Here is a 14,064-nt window from a genome sequence, read left to right as displayed (position 1 = left end):
ATTTTTTTTTTCATACCATGCAAACATCTTACTAGCACGGTCAAACTTAAGAGTAAATAACTATTATTCGATTGTTTCGTTCATTGCATGTACATATTTTGTTTACTATTGAATGTTTATAACAAATACAGAAAAGTCATGAAATAGTTAAAAATAAAATACGATGATTATCTTTATTTTAAAGAGACGGAAGATACACAGACACTTGTCTCTGAAAAAAATAACCTATATAGGTATTTTTCAGACAAGTGCTTGTGGAAAGATACCAAATGGACATTTAAAACTCATAAGTCGAACAGAGCTCGACTAAACATTGACAAAACACTAAAAAGGCTTTAAGACAAACAACTGTCACAGTGTACAAAACCCTACATAGAAAAATAAACACAAAGCAACACAAACCCCACAAAAATATCAAAATGTCTTGTTTTCCTTTTTGTACTGTAGATTTTTCATTTTTGTTTACTTAAACACAAAGAAACAAGGGCATTGTTTAAAAACAAACATGATATTTGAAAATGAATGGGAAATTACCGATAATGGTATTTTTCCATTACATATGCATGATATGTAATTAGTTGCATTGCACTCAGTTTAGCCAGTGCTCAAGTATTGACATGATCGATCTAAAGTATATATAGTACAGTAAATGATACATTTACATTTTATGTATACATTTCCAGTTCATCACAGTATTGTTATAAAACTAATGTTTCACTCCCTCAGATGAAATTGACTGTTATATTACACGATTTGGGCTGTTCTTATTAGGCCCTTTTGGATTATGCTCATAAACGTCTTATGTTTTTGATTCCTAAGATTATCAAATTCATTCATACGTTGTTTTTAACGGTCTTTTTTGTTTTGAAAACGCAATGGCTATTTCAGATTCTTTTCTAAATGAAAAGTGTTCGATGAAAAAATCTTTTGAATTCTTTAAAATAAACAGGAAGCATAAAAAAGAATGATGATTTGCTTTAAAACAACAGCAAATATAATTAGAGATGCATTATTAAAGCTTTAGCTATTTATTGTCACAGCAGATTCTTAATCTTAACACACACTATAAAACTGCTATAGTACTATAGTACTACTGACACATCACACTCAGCTCAGTACTTTTCCATTCATGTAATTATCCAAATTATCCAAACATTATTATGATTAGTTTATTTTCCTGACTACAAAATCTATTTATAAATGATTATGTTCTGAATGGAGAAGAATGATACAATTCTGCAAAACCATCCAGGATGTATGGAAAAATTCTTCTTTATAAAATCAATTCTTTATACTATAATGTGCAACGATGCAATAAGCTATATATTTTAGAAACGCCACTAAAATCATCAGTATAAATAATCTTTCTTGTATTACTATTCAAGTTGACTTAAGGCTATAGGATAGTGACAATAGTTGGAGCATACATTCAGTAGAACTCGAAAATATAGTAGGTTTTTTTTCTATTTGTTGCTTAATGTATAGTTGATATATAATTTGTGTATCAAGTCTGCTCTATCATTGCCTATAGTGTTCATTTACAAAATGTCGAATTTACGATACACCTATTCTAAAGATAGTATTTGTAATGCAAAATCAAATTTTAAGTTTTTAAATGAGGGTTGTATCAGTCATAAATCATTACATCAATAATAAACACTATTTTGTTGATTTCCTTTAGTTCTATAAAATGAATTTTTTAGTGTATATGTATGGGCTGCCCTTCTTGCAAAATTGACGTTAAAAAAAACAAACGTTAAAACTAAAAACAGACATCACAAACGATAACAGACGTCAAGAACGAAATAAAAAAAAAAGATAAAAAAAAAACAGACGCTTAAATCAAAAACTGACAGCAAATACGAAAACTCACATAAAATTAAAAAAAACAGACAATGATTTTTTTTTAAAAAGCCAGGATGTCTAAAACGAAAACAGACCACTTTTTAAGACAAGTTTGAAACACTTGTCAGGCCAGTGGCTTTTACGTTTAATATGATTTTTGTTTGTTTTTTACTAGTTTTGACTGTAGTTTCTTTATAAATGTTATACATACACACACGTATATACATTTGAAATTAAATAGAACATTTCAAAGTATAGACTATCGAGATTTTCGTTTGAATATTCTTAAAACGTTTAGGTTACGGATGTCTGTGCATCCAATCTTAGATTTAATGCAAGTCAAACCTTTTTGTTATACAACTAAATTTTTTTTTCATATTTCTTTAGAAATAAAGGCAAGTTATATTAATAACTATTTTCATGCAGACGAAGAAAACCATTAATTTGTTTGGAAATTTACATTTTCCTAACCACTTTGAGGAACCCCTGCATTACGATCTTTTGGCTAAATGACCATTGGTCAGTTTCTACACAATGTATCTTATTACACATTCTTGTTGATCTACAGATCGATATTTTGTGGCTTTTACGTTTAATATGATTTTTGTTTGCTTTTTAGATTTGTCTGTAGTTGCTTTATAAATGTTATACATATACATGTATATACATTTAAAATTAAATCGAACATTTTAAAGTATAGACTCTCGCGAATTTCGTTTGAATATTCTTAAAACACTTAGGTTACCTTTTAACGTACACGGATGCAGTGTTTGTAATGTGCGAATCCTAAAATGTCATTTTTACTGTATCTGTGATGAATTTCTGATGTAGAATGATAAATAAACAGACGACAAATTCAAGATTGTTGAATAAAATAAGAAATAATATATAATGTGTACGGTTTTTATAAATTCATGTGGATGGGTTGTCATCGCGCCAACTGCCATCCAGGTGCAAAATTGATACACAAATAGATAAATATTAAGAATAGTTCACGAACAGAGCGTGCAAGAGATTTAAAAGTAGCAGTTAAGTTTCATTTGCGGAAAAAATGTACCTTTTAACATAATTATTAAATGTTGTTTAAATTAAAACAGGTTTTGTTATTCAGCTTGTTGATATTGAATCAAATTCCACTATGCTGTTTTCGTTATGCGATTCATGTTTACTGTCGAATAATGATACTAGACTTTCATTTTCACTGTAGGGCGATTCATTTCTATTGTATATGCGATGCATTTTCACAGAAGGAAATTAATTAATTTTCATTATATAAAGTCTTAATTCAGCCGACTCTCTAACAAAATTTATGAAGTCAGAAGGATTGATTATATATGCATACTTAGTGAGTGAAAGTCTGAGGTAATATATCAATAAATTCCTTAAACATGGTATTTATTGCTAATATAGTCAATTCTATTTTCTCAAATAATTTGTCCTGATCTATATGTAGGATAAAATTTATTCTTTCCTATGACACGTCATCATTAAATACATATATCTTGGACAGTTAAGCCAATCCACGTCACCGGAAAAGCAAAGTTACTGTTTCGGTCTAAATCTACATCGCATACTAATAAAATAAACGTCATTAGAGCTAATTTCCTAATGCTTGTAATTAAAAGGTGTGGTTGGCCTTGATTGTGTTAATGTTGCCTTAGCATTGTAATTAAGATTGAGCAAACGTTTATGCAAACAAGATCAAACAAAGCAAGCAATCCAACCAAACCTTTAAACTACAAGCGTTAGGAAAATAGCTCTAATGGATGCATTTATGATAACAAAGAGCATTGACAAAACGATCTTCATTTCACGATTGAATGGGTGGAAACGTTTTCATTTTGCACAAACAATTGACGCTTGGATGACTGGATAATTGATATTTATCATGCCATTGTGTATAAATCTTATACAGTAAAGAAAGTTCGAGCAACAGTCGAGTCACCTTAAATATACTTGAATTTCTTATAAGTCGGTGTTACAAATAAGCCAATGCACAATTGTGAGAATACAAAGAAATATTGAAAACAGTTTATTGTTACATGTTTAAATGGTTCTATACCACGGGGTATAACCGCCGTACAGTTGATTCCGGACGTTAATCGCTACATCGCGAAGCAATGTTGGTATATGTACCGTTCTTATATTTACACCAAAGACTAATTGACTAACTGTTCAGTTAAGTATTCAATGTTTATGAAAACAAAGTTTACTACTCCTGGCAGCATTGTATATCATTTATATTACATGAACACCATGTGACTATTTTAAATAGACAGGTCTGTGAATTACTTGTAAACATCGCGAAACAAACACTATGTGTAACTCAAACTTGATTAAACTACAAATAATGCATAGTTGGTTGGCTCTTTCACTAAATGCGGCCGTGTATTTTGTGCTTTGTTGTTGTTAAAATACATAATACGAATGAGAAATCCCTTGTTTTAATTTTATTTGAAGACATTTACTTGAATAACTGACCTCAGAATTTTTCGCCGAAGAAAAATGTTATATTCATGGATGTTCTGCTCCAGTAAATTTTCGGATCCATGACAAGCTAATAGCAAACTCACCAACAATATATGAATATTCATGATATGAACGTGGTTATACCCGTGTATATTCAAGTAAGCATCTACGACTATAGCTTGCATTTCAAATTGTAAATATCATCAATATTAAAGTCATTTAAAAACTATTTTTAGTTGTTGTATGTCGAATAATCATATAAAACGACAATGAAAATGAATCGCACTTCCAAAAATTCCACATCAGAAATGATTGCACTTACAGTGATAACTCATCGCATCTATAGTTAAAATGAATCACATTCAGTAATCAATATTATGGATTCTGCTGCTTAAATAACACTTTTTTGGACTTTAATCCTGTTATTATACATTATAAAGTTATATTCTAATGAAATTCTGTTAAAACATACATTCAAATCTATTATTTTGTATTTTCAAAAAGTAAACAAACGCAGTTTTTCCCATCATCCTTTATTCTACAATAGACATACTCGCATACAACAGTGAAAATGAACTAACTGGATTCGCACTTTATATACACTGGGATGTATGTGCACTAAATTTTAGATTTAATGCAAGTCAAACCATTTTTTTATGCAATTATTTTTTTTTCATATTTCCTTTGAAATAAAGTAGTTATATTTTATTAGATAAAATTATATATCATCATTCTCAACTTAATTCAAAGGTTGCTTGTATATATATATTTGAATGAAGTTCCACACGGATATCAATTGGATCCGAATCTCTATCAAACAAATGACACATCATTTCTAACGAGATATTTCTTTATATTTATATTTAGAGAAATACCCGTGCAAATACGTAGATGAACTACTATATAAGGAAAGAAATTATTATATATTTATTATACACAATAATGAGTAAGAAAAGGATTCCGAATTTTACGTCGCAGGATATTCAAATTTTGATTGACGGTGTGGAGAAGAATAACTCTTTATTATTTAGCAGACTTCATATTCATATTTGAACCACCAACTGCTTGAACCGTTAATATAATGGTCGTATTTTTCTATTTACATAGAGGTGTTAATCCTCTATTGGAGTTTTTCTGCGAATGTTTGTACCATCAATGGCACTGGCTACATTTGGAAAGTTTGTCTTTTCATAAAATCCTCACAAAATATTGTGAATCCAGCCTGTTCAGTTGGCATCTTTATATGGTTATTGCAAACCCTCTTTAAACATGAAGTAACATCGCGTATTGTTTTGGACACAATTGACCTGGTTATGTGATGAACATAGGCATTTACCATCTGAAAGCGTCCTGTGGCATAACACCTGAGTGCTACCATGATTTGAAATGATACTGGAAAAGCAAGAGATATTGGCCTTGCTAAATCATTCTGAAACACTCTACATAAGTCAAGTATCAGTGGATGTGAAGGTCTATATCTACATAGGTCAAGTATAAGCGGGTGTGAAGGTCTATATCTACATAGTATTTGCTCATCGTCCATATAATACTGTTGATTATTTCTGCCTTATTCCAGTCATATTGTTTTTTTTCACGTGATGTCGTAACTTTTTTGATAATCATAAGGACATCATAAGTCATGTCGCGAGGTGTCTAAAGTAAACGATAAAAGTTAAAAGTCATTATTTTAAAGCGTAATTGTTTCATGACGTCAAAGGGTCATTCGGAGTCAATTCGGATATAAACCTAAAAGTGTTAACACGTCCATTATTTTATATTATATTTTGTTAAGTTAATGGACCAGATACGACTTGGAGCTCATTTGTCCCTGTTAATTGTCGGAAAAATTAAGTAATTGAGTAATACAATTATCATTTTTCATTTTTAACCTACTTATGAAAATGACAATATTTAATTTAGCTTACTTAAAGTCTTGATGACGCAATTTGATTGCGAAGTCATTTAATTGACGTCATTATGGCGATTTACCAAATATCTTTTGGGATGCTTGTGTATTATTTCTTATCATTTTGTGTGTCAAATTGACACATTTTTTGGCAAGTTCGACATTTCACTGATTTTACTGTCTTCATTGCTCATGAGTTTAATTGAAGTAAAGTGTTTCAAAATTCTATTCTGCAAACTAAGACAGTTTCAAATAAAATTTCATATAGGGACAATTGGGCCCAAAAATCGAACATTGTTCCTAAATCATGCTACATCATACACGAGTGTCTGTCCATTCTGTTACCGATAATATATCGACCGTGTATTTATTTCTTCCTCCTGATATATTACATTTCTGTAACTATTTCAAAAGTTCGCAACGTTTTGAAATTTTTTCGGAGATCTGCTGGCCAAATTTTGAAATGTGAAGACGAAAAGGCCGTACACCCCACCCCTTTGAATGGATAATGTATCACTGTTTAGCATAAAATTGTTCAAGCAATTTTGTTGCTCGCTCAGCTTCGCTGTTTATATTAAGTTTTAGAGAACCACCCTTTTAAAGATCATAGATCTGCCCCTGCGGCGTAATTTCTTTCTGCTGAATATTCTATTATGAGTATCAGCATAAAATCTAAAAATCTCAGAATGTCAGTCTAGAACAAAAATTGGAAATTAGCCATATCATATACATCTGAAATATATTTGTTTATTAGAAATGTTCTTTCTCTCTTGCAGTCACCAGAAAAATGGTTTCGAAAATTTTAATGATCAGTTTTATATTGATGCTGGTAGCTTTGCTTGTATATGTGATTGGCTTTTCGACTACACATTTCATTGATATTGAGCAATCATCTTTCAAGAGTTATGGTGGACTATGGGTTCGCTGTGTTTCGCAAAATGATCTGACGTTATGCGTGGATACAGCTGAGTTCCTCAATTTAGGAGACAGAGGTACACTACTTACAGCTTAATTTTGTATGTTATATGATATGTATACTGGTAAAAACGCAATATCATTTTTAAAATGCTTGCACATGAATCGACTAATAATTTTTCAATGGAATGGCAAGGACTCGATCAGTTACGCTGACATAAATCGCAAATCTATATTATTAAAATAACGAGGTCCAATTTTTTGTTAGCCGACAAGACGTAAAAACGACGAATATAAGAATTCAACGTTATATATAACTAATATGGGATAATGGTGTTGATTAAAAATTAAACCATTCCAGGCCCTTTTGTTTTCCACATAGTTAATATTACCCATAATTAACAAGTTCCGGGTCGAATCCGATACCGATACAATAGTATATGTCACATGTAGTTTCCGGTTGTAGTAAGAAAACCAGGACGGGTTCAAACAGAAAGATTGTGAAAGCAGAGAAAACTGTGCACCTTATAATCAGCATGACTTTATCAGATTAGAATACGAAAACTAAATATCCAGGCTAAAGTTAAGGCGTCGGTACTTTCCAATTTGTTAGCCAGCATGACGTAAACTCGACGAATCAAAGAATTCAACTTTATATATAACTTATATAGGACAATGATGTTAATTAAAAATTAGACCATTCCGCATAATTAAAATTACCAATAAGTAACAAGTTCCAGGTCGACGGGTTCAAACAGAAAGAATTTGAAAGTAGAGAAAACTGTGCACCTATTAATCAGCATGAATTTGTCAGATGACGATACGAATACTTAAAATCTGGGCTAGAAATACGGCAAGGTACTTTAATTCAGTCATGGACCCGGGATGTCGTGGGTGTGTTCTAGTAAAAATAAAACATAACATATGAATAAGGATATATTGAGTATATATCAATGAGACAGCACCCCAAAGACATCTAGGACTGTGTGTCTTTATTCATCTTTGATTGTAAATTATCAGAAAACATTCGGTCTAAATTTCTAATGAAATTGGCAAATTTGTAGGCAGAAATGCAAGTCATTTGTTTTTAAATTCCATTTAAGTAGAACACTGTATGGCTTCATCTTATATTTAAGAATTTTTTTATTTAAATACAGAATATCGTTTGATAAACTGAAAAAATGTTAAACTTATAGCCTGATAGAGGACGTACCTGTTGCTCAGATTATTATATTTATAAAGGAATGTACGGAAGCTATCTATTATCGTAAAATTATAACAAGAAAAATAGCTTTAAATGGTATTTTTCAAAATTTTGTCATTTCTTTTTCCTTTTTTTTTTTTTTACATTATAATTCTTTTTCCCTGTATAATTTTTAATAATCATCAATTTCAGACCTTAATTTGAATAAAACATGTACGTTTTTACATTATGGTTGTGCTATTTAGAACCAGAAATAAACGGAAACAAATAACAAATACAGTAAAGTTCGAGTTCCTTGTGCTACTCAACAGCTCCACAAAGACCTTGATAATAAGGTACATATCTTGCATGTAAACGAATCAAACAATAAATAAGACAAGTAGGTTCAGCTAAGTGAACCAGTCATGAGTTGTACAAATGTAGGTTTTGGACTGCCACTCGGAAAAGAGGTTAATAGAAATAATGTGCTTGCAAAAGGTCATTTATTGACCGCTCAAAAAGTTGTTGCACGAAATCTATAGAGTGCACACGGTGTGGCTCTATCATAAACGTAGTTATCGGAATACAATCTCTAATCTGATCAGAAGATGTAATTTTTTACGTTCCGCACAGCTAGTTGGATGCTCTTTAAGCATGGGTCTTACAAACCTACGCTGTAGCTAAAGGTAACCGTATTTATGAATCCCGGTCTCCAGTTGAGTGACCCAGATGTATTACAGTTTTTATAAATATTGTATAAAATACTCTATTTTCTTTTCTGATTTTATGCAACGATTAGTCTAAAACAGAAATGTTTCCGTCGAAAATATGATGATTCATATATCACAGAATTGACTTTGTTAAATGGCTTCATTTATTTTTACTTTAATGTTTCCGTTTCCTTTTTTACTATGATTAATTTTGGTTTTCATTTTTCAAATTGGTTAATATATTTTATACTTTTGTAACGTTTTGATTTCTCTTTTTCATTCTGGAAGATCGTTCGTAGCTTATTAAATTATCATGTACCTTTTTTTGTAAAAATAATTGTTTTGTCTTAAAATAAAACTAAGAGACTTAAACATGTTATAATAACGTTTGATAATCATATTGTTTTACATTTTTTTATCGATATGCTTTTGAGATATGATTCTCAGTTTGATAAATTTTGAATGTAAATATGTTTTTCTTGCACAGCATGGTTTAAAGCTTGCAGAGCAACAAGTATCCTCGGGCTGATTTTACTTATTGCCTCGATCATTTGTGCTGGTTTAAACCTGTTTGCTTTCAAGGAGAAGAAATATGTCCTCCTAGCTGCTATTGGAATGACATTTGCCGCTGGTAAGTTTCTCATTCAATGAAAAAGTTTAAAAAAGGTGAAGTTCTAAGAAACATTCTTATACAGATCGATTTTATTTACAATTTTGAAAGTTTTACGGACGCCATCATACTTAGGTTAACCGTTACCTGGAATATCTGTCAGAATATGTTCCATTTTTCACGGCAACAGTATGGTTCTTTTTTCTTTGATTGAAATTTACTTTCGAAATTTCTTTCAACACGACGGGTTCCATTAGCTTAAAGGCCAAATGAGTTTTTTCTCATTACTTGGCGTCCGTCGTCGTCTGTCAACTTTTACAAAAATCTTCTACTCTGAAACTACTGAGCCAAATTCAACCAAACTTGGCCACAATCATTATTGGTTATCAAGTTTCCGATGACCCCGCTGGTCAACTAAGACGGCTGACATGGTAAAAAATACAACATAGGGGTAAAATGCAAGTTTTGCCTATTATTTCGAAAACCGCTTTAAATAAAGAAAATCTGACAGAGATAAAAATGTTCAGACAATTGAGACAAGTTGTTCATTTTAGTCAAAAACTGTCAGACGACTTCTTATAGAATGTATTGCCCTTAAATGAAAAAAAAAAAAAAAAAAAAAAACACATTTTTTTAAAAAATTTGTCTAATATCTCAAAAATTATAAAAGATAGTCAGAAACTTCAAAAAAGCAAAAATGATCAGCAAGACAAGATCCACAAATAAATCAACATAACCAAAATCGTCAGACGACACCTTATTAGAGTTATTTGCCCTTCAAAGACGATGTTTACCAATGTTTTTTTGCGTTATTGTCTAATACAATGTATCTTTAAACTTATAATAGATAGATAGAATCTAACAAAACAAAACTGATCGGCACAACAGGATCTCCAAATAAGTCAACAGGATCGAGATCTTCATTCGATTCCTCGAATTATTGCCCTTTAACGACGATTTTTTAACCAATTTATTCCGTGTTTGCCTAATATCTCAAAAGCTATGATAGATAGATAGAACCTTTAAAAAGCAAAAATGATCAACAGGACAAGATCTACTAATAAGTCAACATAACTGACATAGTTAATTGACTTCTTATTGAACTTGTTGCCCTTTAATGACGATTTTCCATACTTATTCCTATAATCTTGAAAACTGTAATAGATAGATAAAAACTTTGAATAGCACAAATGATCAACAAGACAAGATCTACAAATAAGCTAAAATTAACAGAAGGATAAGATCTACAAATATGTTAACATGACTGAAATTGTCAGTTAACTCTTAATAGAGTTATTCCTCTTCAATGATGATTTTTAATCAAAAGTGGCCATTGTTGAAGATGCAGGTGAGCAATTCAGACTCTTAAGAGCCTCTACTTATTTTGAAACACAATGAAAAGGACGAGTGTAAGTCAGATAGTTTTTTTTATGCAGATAACTTTTTATTATTTCAAATTTGCTATTCCTTTCTGAACTTTTGTAGATGTATTTGACATGTTGAGGAAATCATGCCGTTTCACGTTCTATTATTAGTAGCTTTATCATAAAGACGATAAGGTTCAAGACGATCATTATACTGGATGTTATGGTCACCGATACATAAAATATTTTGAAAGTCCGTACATTATATTGCATTCATCGTACCTAGACCTCATTTTACATTTCAGTTAATGTTTTCCCCTTTGCATTTCACCCGGCAATTTTAGATTTTGTAATATGCAGGGACCCCTATTTTGGTTTAAACAGGACCCGGTTTATGTGACAGTTGTTTTTAAAAAATGTTTTTTATAAAATTAAAAAAAATTTAAAATATTTTAGTGTCAGTTCATGCAATACCATAAGTCAAAAGATGTTCTACAAGGATCACCAGTCCTTCACCTTTCATTTGATACCTAAATTATAAAAATATATTCTGCATAGTTTGATATTTACACCTATGCGTAGGAACTATTTTGCTTTGAATATGTACTATTTTCCAGTACATTGTATATGTCCTTTTTGACCGGGCCCGATTTGGTGGTGGTACATCTTACAAAGTCTACCAGATTTATTTTGTAAAGAATTCCGCTGAAACCGGTGCTAGGGGCCGTCTAAAAGTTGCAGTCAGGTGAAATATGTTTTATTTGTTTTTGTGTTTGTTTCCAATATATATGCATATACTGATTTTGTGGATACCCATATCCTTTCTTTTCTATTATAAATATTGATTACTACAAAAGAGAGCAAGCTAAATTATTCCGAAACAAGCTTGATGGTCTTTTCAAAATGATTTCAAAATGATATCATATACAGTTTTATTGCATGCATAGCATGAGACGCTTACCCAGTTTCCCTCCTTTTGGAGTTCATTTCATTCCCACAGTTTTTGTTTGTTATCTTGATTTGTATCTTCTTAATTAATTGATGAGATCTGAACATCGGTAAACTATTGGTGTCTTACTTTATTGGATATACGTCTGTCATAACAATACATGTAGATACCAGGGAAAGATTTTATCGTAATTTCATACAATGGTGAAATTATGCAGGTATCGTCGATTTGCATTTTGTATTATCGAGTTTGATAAACTTTACTATCATAGAATATCAACCTTTAGCCATACAGAAACAGCTTAAATTGTGTTTGTCAGCTGATATTGTAAGATATCTTTATACAGAAAACCCAATATTCTGTTCATTGTACAATTTTTCGCATTTTCCTCATCCTTGAACTGTTTAACGATTGGTTGTCCTGACAAAAGTAAGCTTGAACAGTTTTTTTTGCCATACATCGTTGAAACTTATCCTCAAGTATTGTGTCGTTGCTAATAAGTTCTCTCCGCGTTTCTAAGCAGTTGTGTATTTTCAAATCATCCTGCCCACCTCCGTACCCAGATTATCATATGGTCGTCAACAATGTTTTTGTCATGCAGTGAATTTGCCGTTGTTGAATGACTCGGTATGATTAATAGCCTGACAAATTGTGTAAGGCATGCACTAGATTACAAAAAAAACTCAACATAGATACCAGGTTTAAAATTTTGTACGCCATATGCGCGTTTTGTCTACAAAAGACTCATCAGTGACGCTCGAATCAACAAAGATGAAATGGTCGAATAATTACGAAGTTGAAGAGCATTGAGGACCAAAAATTCCGAAAGGTTTTGCCCAATACAGCTAAGCTAATCTATTCTTGGGGTAGATAATCCTTAGTATTTCTAAAAATTCAAAGTTTTATAAACAGTTAATTTATAATTATGACCATATTAATGATAATTACAAAATATAATTCATCAATATAATAGACAACTGATACATTTTTTTTTATTTCAGTGGTGTTTATTCTTGCCGCTGTAATAGTTTTCACACAGAATGTTGAAGAAGTTGCAGTTGGATTCCCTTTCGACTATGGCTTTTCGTTTGCCTTAGTAATTGTCGGAATGTGTATAGCTGTAATTGCTGGGGTCTTCATGATTGTTGAGTGTTTTACTGGCGTACACGAATGAGTGGCAAATTATGAAATGCAATATTTTTTAAACTACAAAACGATCATTTATTTAAAAGAAATTGTTTTTAAATATTTTATCTTGAAACTGCATACATCTTACCAAACCACGATAATAACAAAATGTAATACACCAATGTATTCAGATAATAATATACAAGTGATACCTTCGAGGAAAAGAGAAAATGCGGATATATAACCATTTAAAAGGCTGACATTAGAAGACACTGTTCTGTCATATTAATATTTTGTTATTCCGGCATTATATTAAATAAATGTACACTTTTGAATGTATGAAGTATAGTTTCAAATTCACCTTCGAATATATTCAAGGAAGGTACAATAAGAGGGACGAAAGATACCAGAGGGACAGTCAAACTCATAGATCGAAAACAAACTGACAACGTCATGGCCAAAAATAACAAGACAAACAGACAAATAATAGTACAGATGACACAACATAGAAAACTAAAGACTAAGCAACACGAACCCCACCAAAAACTTGGGGTGATCTCAGCTGCTCCGGAAGGGTAAGCAGATCCTGCTCCACATGTGGCACCCGTCGTGTTGCTTATGTTATTACAAATCCGGTAAATAGTCTAATTCGGTAAGTCACATTCGTGAAAAGGGAAGGGTATTGTAGTTACGACATAAGGAATATATCCGATATCATCTGTGAAACGGTTATTCCATAACGGTCAACCAACTCGTGATGGCGTCCGTAAAATTTACGAAGGGATGACTTCAACTTCACCATTTGAAACTCTTGGTTTAATAGCTTCCTTGTGGTAAGTTATACCATGTTCACACTATGAACCCGGAATGGTTAACCTGAATTAATTACTTAAGTTCAAACTTAATGAAAACAAACCCACTTTGGGATTTTCCTTTTCAATGAAAACAGACATGAATGCGCCATAATTGTAACCTGTATATTTTC

Source organism: Mytilus californianus, unplaced genomic scaffold, assembly GCF_021869535.1.
Source record: "Mytilus californianus isolate M0D057914Y unplaced genomic scaffold, xbMytCali1.0.p SCAF_14, whole genome shotgun sequence".
Taxonomy (NCBI): domain Eukaryota; kingdom Metazoa; phylum Mollusca; class Bivalvia; order Mytilida; family Mytilidae; genus Mytilus; species Mytilus californianus.
This window is presented reverse-complemented; position numbering follows the sequence as displayed.